At 41.7% G+C, this 8,639-nt stretch overlaps 1 protein-coding gene across 4 annotated transcripts in view; it reads left to right on the top strand.

Annotated features, from left to right (window-relative positions):
- Window positions 1–438: 438 nt before the first annotated feature.
- The window catches only part of LDLRAD4 (low density lipoprotein receptor class A domain containing 4), a 287,484-nt gene continuing 279,283 nt past the window's right edge, over window positions 439–8,639 (top strand). Inside the window, exons 1-3 of one of the 4 annotated variants that reach the window (XM_074576573.1) lie at window positions 508–723; window positions 2,991–3,134; window positions 4,590–4,728. The gene's annotated coding sequence lies outside the window, so the exon portion shown is untranslated. Of the gene's footprint in view, window positions 724–2,990; window positions 3,135–4,589; window positions 4,729–8,639 lie in introns of all 4 variants that reach the window. The other 3 variants (XM_074576574.1, XM_074576576.1, XM_074576575.1) reach the window with 3 other exon arrangements.

Genomic DNA, 8,639 nt, shown 5'->3' with positions numbered 1-8,639 from the left:
CCCCCCCCCGCCCCCATTCGAGAGGTACATTGTATTTTACTCGCTGGGTGATTATCCTTGGCAGAAGTTTTAGGGATTTAGGGATGTCCCCCTTGCACGTGGCAGGGATCCCTGTCGCCCGGCAGGTGTCACTGTGGGCTGCGCGGCTTGGGGGGGGAGGCGGGGGGGGGGGGGGGGAGAGGGAGCGGGGGGAGGGGCGTGCGCCCCTCCCCCCGCTCCCTCTTCCCCCCCCCCCGCCTCCCCCCCCCCGTCCGCCGGAGCCAGACTCGCTGCAGACAGGCGGCAGCCAGCGGAGCGGGCAGGGCGGGGAGGGAGGGAGGGAGGGAGGGGAGGGAGGGGGGAGGCTGGGGATGAGTTGGAGGCAGGCAGAGCTTCAGCGCAGGGAGAGAGGCTGCCGGAGACAGGCAGGGGGAGGCGGCGAGGCGCCCCGTCCGCTCCGGAGGAGGAGGAGGAGGAGGAGGAGGCGGCCAGCCCGGCCGCTGAGGAGAGCGGCGGGGGGCCGGGGGGGGAGGTGAGTGAGCGCGGCCGGGGAACGGGCTTCGGGGGGGGAGGTGTCGCCGCGGCGGAAAGTGACGGGGAAAGTGCGGGGAGGCCCCGAGTTTGAAGGTCTGCGGAGGGGACGAGGCGGCGGCTGCCGGGGTCTCCGGCGGCGCCGGGTGCCCCTGGCTCCCCCCCGGGGCCGGGGTGAGCGCGTCCCTCCGCGCCCGCCTTTCTCCCCCTCAGGTGAGGCGTTGAGGGGGCGTCGGGCGGCCGTTGGCGGTGACAGGTAACGCCGCTAGCGGGGGGGTGTGTGGGGGCGGCCTGGGTGCCCCGTCGCCTCCCTGCTGCCCCGCCTGGCCGGGGGAGAAGCCGGACCGGCAGCCCTGCGGGGAGAGCCGGAGCTCGGCAGGGGAGGCGGCGGCGGGCAGGGCGCCGGGGAAGAGGGAGGGTTGGGCGGCACGTCCTCTCCGGCTGCTCCCGAGTCAAATACTTCCAGCTCCGTCTGGACGACGCTCACCTCCCCTCAGGATCGGTGTAAGGCAGCACCGGCGGAACGGCCCCGGCACGCTGCGTCCTGCCCGGCCCCGCCGGAGGCGGGGGGAGAGCCCAGCGGGGATGTCCGAGCTGGGAGAGCAGCGGCTCCAAGGCAGGCAACTTTTACAGGCAGCAAAAGCAGCAGTGTGGCTGCCGGGCTCACGCAGAAATGACCTATATTTAATGAAGCGCCTTATGTTTATTATATTTTTTTATTAAAAAGTTTATTAGGCGAAGTCTAGCTTTGCCGATCCGTATCTGATGCCCGCTTGCATCGTTTGTGTTGAATATGTGCATCCCAAATTTCTGAATGGTGTGCCAGATTTTCCATCGTGTGGGTGGGTAGGTAGTTATGCGGTCGGTTATGATTCGATACTTGCTGAAGAGACAAACAGACCGTTGTGTGTAGGTTTAAATTGACTAAAGAATAAACAGGAAGCAGGCAAAATGCAAAACTATTTTTTTTTTTTTTTTTTTTTTTTTAAATCTTAAATGAACACTTAGAACACTAAAGGTTTTAGTGGGACTGTATTGTTCAGAGCCTTTTCTGAGTAGCAGTTGGTGGTTGTGCAAGAGAACAGAAATCTGGTGAATAATTACATAGCACTAGAAATAATGTTTGGTGTTATGAAAGTTTATTGATCTAAGACACCAGCGTCATCTTGTCAGGAAGGAAAACTCTTAAGAGATTTTTCTGTTCTTAGAAACAAAAAACTTGCATTAAAATGTTTGTGGACTGGAAAGGTGCATCACCATGAAGAGTGAATTGTATGCAGCATTGTACATCTGACGTTAGCCAAAAAGGGAGAACGTTTTTGCCAGTAAGAAAGCCCAGGGGGCAATTACTGGTAGGCATAGGTGAGGTAAGAACGTAGATGCTGCATAAATACAGCAATGTTCCTTTCTGGAGAGTGTCTTTTGGTTTTCATCCTTCAACCCCTTAGTATTTTTGGTTAGACCAAACTTTTATTCTTCCTTACAATTTCATTTCTTGGGTAATGTTTTAAGAAATCTACTCTTTGCAGCAATACAGAGTTGTTTAAATAACGTATGATGCACTGTTGAGTGGAGTTGAATAACTGTGTGTGTGGTGCACATGTGTATGGATCCACTAATGAGAATATAAATATTATGGCTTCGTGCCTGTAAATAGAAGGGCAAGTTTTGCTGGAAAACCAGTGCGCTAGTGGGAAGCAGCCTAATAAGCAACATCCCCCTGTCTGCATTAGCTGAAATAGTGATGGTACTCTGAACATCTATATCTGTACTCATGTTTTAGTACCAGGCATTAAGTTACCGTGTTGCATAAAGTGACTAGCATGAGGAGAACTTAAATTGGAAGGCATCAACTATATGCAGTTACATACAGAAGGAAAAATACATCTTTTAATATATTCTGTGTCTATAGTAGCGTGTTTAATTATGATTCTTAGGTACATGAGGATGATTGTTGCATACACATAAGGCATATCAGTATTCTCCAGTAAATTCAGATTGCTTGTGCGGGCCTAAATGATGATAAATGTGTAACACAGAATGAGTTAACAATGTGAGACAGTGTATTTCAGACCATTGGTTTATGTTAATTGAAGCATTGCAGGCAGCAGGCAGCATTTGACTATGAAGTTTGAATTCAGTCTTCAGCATCTTAGACTTGTTACAAGAAAACTTGGAGAAGTAGAAAGAAATTGGGATTCAGAATTGAGGCACAGTTGTATTAAGTTTGGTAAACTTAAAACTATTGAACAGTAGCTTAATCTCAGAATGTAGAACTAACCTGTCCCTTTGTTATTTTGACGTAGATAAAATGCCACTTTCTCTGCATAGGACATTGAAGGTGAGACTTGAAAAGATGAGTTGTTAGTTTCCTGTGCAGTGAAAGTACCATGTTTTTTTGCGGGGGAGTGGGAAGGGGAGGAGAGAGAGAAGTTTCCTCTCTGACTTTATTGACCAAAATGTAGTCTTCTTTTTCACAGCTGCCCTGCCGTACTCTGTCTAGTGGCTGCTGCCCGTCCACCAAGAACTGGTTGCATTTAAGTGATGCTGTTTAAAATAATTTGGAACACTTTCAGGATGTGATGTGCCAGAAAGAAGTAAATGATTATTGAAATAATAGAAAGGTATCTTACCAATAATTTAACTCAATATCATCTTTAAGAGGAATGAAGTGTTAAAAAGTGCATGCTTGCCCACCAACTCTTGCATGGGCAGGAATCGTTGTTGCATTTAACTTGTGAGCGGTCTTAGAAAAGTTTGGGGTTTTTTTTTTCTGTCTGGAATTTCTAATAGCTTAAAACAGCTCTTTGCAAGTGAATTGCCAGTTATGGAATACAAATACTTCTAGGAGTTTAGAGATGAATTTTTCTGCAGATTGGTTCTGTGGTAACCGTGAAATTCTTCAATGGCACCAAGCTAGTATCAGCTGCTCGTTAAAGGCACTGATGCCAGAACAGTGGTGCTTCAGTTGCTGGGAATCCAACCCTGTAGTGAAATGATTCATACATACACATTTTCTTTTCTCAGTTGACAGCTATTTTTAAGAATAGCTGTCTTGCCTGGAAGGTTGATATCTAAGCAAAGGCAGCCTACATAGCTAAAAACTTCTTTCCCACCAAACACAATCTTATTTTTGTCAGACTTTAATATGTACATTAAAGCATTTAAATTGACTTGATTTTAATTTATTCTTGTTAAATCTCTGGTGCTGATTGGTCATTATAAAGGGATTGCGACATTTTGGAGCTGCTGTCAGGAAGGCAGCAATTTTTTGGACAAACCAAGATGATGAGTTTGAAGTAAATGTGAGTTTGAAGCAATTTCTAATAATAATAGATAGCGATATCTAAATGATAGCAGATTACCTGAATAATTTATTGAAATGAATGGGATTCACTAGATGTAGAAGTCTGCAGAAACAGTCTCAGAATGAAATAATAACATATTTGTCCAATGCAGTTTAACTTTTTCTATGTGCTGTACAGGAGGAATATTCCAGTGTTGGAAAACTATTGACCTTTTTTTTCCATTGTGTTCTTCTGAACCTTGTATTTAAAAGATAAATTTAAGTTTTTTGTTTAAGAGATGAGTTTTGTTTGCTTACTCCTGAGACTGTCAGTTGAGTAATAGTAACTGTAAGGGGACTGTGGTAGAAAGAATGCTTAGAGGTGAATAAGGGTGATCACAACATTGTAGCATGTTCTGTACTTCATGCTGGCAAAATGTCTCTGTATTCATCATCTGTTTATTTAATATAAGCATTTCAGTAGTGTATGCTTTGATTTAGCATATTTGCATGTAGATGATATATACGATATATGTATATGATATATATATGATAAATGTATATGAGTTTTACTAAATGTTTTTTCTTATTGTTTAGTTAACCAATGGAAATTTGCATGTACCCAGATCTCCATTCATTATTACTTGGCATAATAATGGGTAAATTTAATCTTTCCAATTAAGGTTATTATGGTCATAAGAGACAAGGGAATGAAAATGAATAATTTTCTTGATGTTGTGCTGTGTCTGTGTTGTTCATATCTGCCTTCTTTTTCTCTAAAATCCTACTACAGGCAGCACTCTCACCTTTTAAACTGTGTTTGGACAATCCTGCTCTACATTAGACTTCTTTCGGATAGGAGGCAGAAATTAAGAACAATTTAAATGCAGTTTCTCTTCTTATTGCCGATGGAGAGCTTTCTTAGATTTGAAGTAAGTTTTCTTTGTGCCAAATGGTTGACTTTTCTAGAATAAAATCTCTCCTAGGGTATGCAAAAAGTCCTCTGGTTAATATATTGGCATTCCCAGAACCCACTAAAACTTAGGCAGGTTGCCAGACACCACTTAATGAGGATGCCGAATGTCTGGCACAAATCTGCATGAAAACCAGAAAAGAAGCTGGGGGTGGAAGTGCGTGCGGTAGGGAGAGGGGCTGGGAAGGCGACACATCCACACCCATGATTTATTTTTAATGTCTGCATTTTTGCAGCGAAACTGATCAGAAAGCCCTTACCACTGCATTTTGAAAGCTCATTGGGCACAGGAGTCTGGATGCTCCCAAGCGAGGTAGCGGTGTTCTCATAGGAACATAGTTTCACTGTGAAAGTAATTTATGATTGAGGGGGGTTAATTTTTGAGAAGAGCACCAAAAGAGAATGGGAAATGATAGTGATTTTATGTTTTATTATCTGCTAAAACTGAAAAGCATTTGAAAATGTTGTTAGACAATTTAAGGGACAGTGGAAGTCAGTGATTGCCAGCATCCACACAGAAAGGCTGTTAAAGTTACATGGCAGGGATAAATAAGCTACTGCTGCAAGAATACTTATGCTCAGCATAAACCTGTGGTGTGTGGCTCTGCCTGATGCTGCTGTGCATGTTTTCCTACATGTTAAGTAGAATTGCAGGTGTAATAGGTTCTCTGATGGCTAGATGACTGTTTAAAAAAAAACCCTAGTCATATAATAAGCTGAGGCATTTTTCCATTAGAATGCCATTAGAAACAGAGTATATTGTTTTGTGTTGAATCAAATGTTTAGTCTTAAAGTTTGAAACTGATTAAGCAAACATAGTTATATTCTGAATTGAATGTTATTTCAGACATGTAAAGCACTAACATTTTCAGCATTTTTTCCCAGGCTTTAGTCTCTCCTCCACCCAGTTAAGAAAGCATTACTCCTATGTAGACAAATTTATAAATAGACATTTGGTTGATAGGCGTGACTAAAAATACATATTTTATTTTTTTTTCCAAAATAATTCTAATAGGATTTTTGCACATGGCTGAATTCGGAAATATATGTTCTTGTTAATTGCTTTTCAGTATAAGTTTCAGTTGTGTATTTTACAGTTTTGGAGAACTATTCATCTTACAAGGAATTTTACTGACTAGGATAGTGAAACCTACTTAATGTGTACTTTTGGGTAGGTCTAAATTGTAATCCAGATGCTACTGTTTGGTTTCACTAAGATGAGATGATAAATGAAAATACTGAAGGCATTGGACTTTAATGCTGATTGCAGTTGCAAAAAGGACAAGTGGTATTTTGACAGTTGTATGGGGATCTTTGCAAAGTTTTGTCTGTGTTGACAGTGACTCCTAGCTGTCTATGGGACAGGGAAAACAAGTGGTGAGAGTGGTGGACATTTGTACCTACGTTTTTAAACTAGCATGTGTTTAGGATTAGGTCTAAAAGGCAGGACAACATCTAGAAAAGATACACTGCTCAAATGCTGCACATGAGATGGACTGGGTTGATGAAGTGTCTGTAGGAATTTCATTGTGTTTCCATCTCCTAGTGCTCTTGGTTTCTTCCACGTTAAACACCCTGGTACCCTTTTTGTTGAAAACTGATAATCAATCTGCTTCTGAAAAAACATAGTCACAATATCGAACTTGCCGTTGCCTGTAAAAGATGAGCTTGGAGATTCCTATTCTTTTTGTATTCAGTATTTCAGTTTGTTCCTATGTTCTGAAATTGTCTGTAAAAGACGTACTGGCTTCTAGGGAATGCGCTTTTTTGAATGTTTGTGTGATAAGTATTGTGAAGTTTGGATGATTCTGTCTTAGTTTTTGACCACTGAATGTGTTTAAGTCATGATCTTAGAGGGCAGTACAACATTCTGTTAGAGTTCCTGTTAGAACAGATGTTAATACTTAATAAAGTAAAATCTAGACTGTCTCCCACATCTAGAGAAGGCTGGGAAATGGTGTTTTCTTCTGGATAAACCCAGATTTTTACTGAGAATTCTAAAATAAGAGTTGACTCATCTGCCTAGTATTATCTAGCATATGTCAGTATAAGGCTACTATGTTTTGTCTTTAATTTTCAGCATCCGGTACTTGGAAGTATCTTCGGTACTCTGGTTTTTTAAACGCAAGTTCCACTCTTCTTGGTTTCAAAGATTATTAGAAGGAAAACGTGTGATTCTTTTTTAATTACCTTTTTATGTTGTGTAGCTGAGCCTATTATTTTGGTTTCTCACACCTGTAACCTACTTGTTCTCCATTTCATAGAGGGAAAGGAGGGGGCAGTCTGTGACTGAGATATGGAGCAATCTCTTTAATAACCACCTTCTTCCACTGAGACTTCCGTGAAATTTTTAGTGTGTGTTAATTAAGAGTGATGCATTATTACTTTGGACTTGTAAACACCTTTAAACATTCCATTAGGTGTTAATGACACATGAAGCAAGAATTAATATGAATTTGTTAGTCCTATATCTGCTAGGGATGTACGGTATGTAATTGCCTAAATGTAGCAGTGTTTCTTAAACTGTTGGGTGTAAAAGGTATTGCTTCATTTTCTGCTTTTGCTTAACCATTAGTTATTGAGTCTAGTGATGCCAATTTGTAGAGGGTATTATGTAGAATTTTAACTGGATGTTTCCCATGGTTTGCCTGGGATTTTCGTAAGACAAAAGTGAGTTGCCTGGCTTTTGCCCTGTGGGTCAGAGTTGAGGAGCATAGCAGAAGGTGTGGGAGAGAAGATGTGAGGAATGCTTATAAATAACCTAACTTAATCTCCATAGCTGTTGAACTGGCACCTTCTGTGAAATACCAATTTGGTGTGTGGTGTTCTCCTATAATTTCACCTTAATGGATGACTGATTTTCTAGGTTTCACTTAACTGGTGTTAAGCAAACTGAAACCAAATATTTGTAAAAAAAAAATAAAATATGTGCAGGTAAGAGAATACTCCTGAGTTAAAGATTGCACCTGGTCATATAAAAGCTAGATTTGGGCAGACTAATAGCCTCTGTTGGCCAGTGCAGGTTCCTCACCAGACTTGTATGGATAGTGGAAGTGGAGAGGAAGGGGATTCTGTGAATATTTCCAACACAGATGTTTTCTGTGTTTGTGACCCTTTCACGTTCCTCTTGCTGTTTTAATAACCTTCCTAGTAGGTTTTTAGAAACAGCACATTTGAGATTAACTTTTTGCAAGTGCTCAATTTTCATTTTAAATGTTTTAAATTATGAGTTATCCTTATTTAATGGGGAAGCCGAACATGTGATGTATCTATCCAATCAAAGCAGCTTGCATTATGTTGAATACAGGTACTTTTTGGTGCCGACTTTCACATAGATTATAATAATAAAAAAATTTAAAAAGCTACCATCTGTTGATGAACAGAAATACTGCCAATGTTTGTCAAATGCGTACATTATCTGACCTGTTCTACTTAACACCTTATGGCAAAGCTTTCTCATCAAAGCACTTTACAAATATCTTTATTCTTACAGCGCCTCATTAGATTAGATTGATAACAACGGTGGTATCACTTTTTAATGTTTGGATTAACGTACCAAGGGTTAGGGCGATAAACATCTCTTTAGTTGCAAGAGGAAATCACCTGCGGTGGGTATAGAGATGAAGATTCTAACTCACAGCTGAAGGTGAAAGTCACTGTTTGTGTTCTAATGATCTTTAGAGCCTTGTGATGAAAATGACCAGAATAGTGTAAAGTTTCTACATCGAAAGCTGCAATAATCTATGTCGATAGGTGTCCTTTTTTTCATAGGTGGTGGGTGGACAAGTAGGTAAATTTCAAGAAAGAGCTATCACAGTGCTGATGTGTGTTTGTGCTGGTAATGCACAGTAATGAGTTATGAAGCACTTG

The sequence above is a fragment of the Larus michahellis genome, chromosome 2, assembly GCF_964199755.1.
Source record: "Larus michahellis chromosome 2, bLarMic1.1, whole genome shotgun sequence".
Taxonomy (NCBI): domain Eukaryota; kingdom Metazoa; phylum Chordata; class Aves; order Charadriiformes; family Laridae; genus Larus; species Larus michahellis.
Note: the sequence above shows the minus strand (reverse complement) of the source record. Positions and strands in the feature narration are given on the sequence as shown.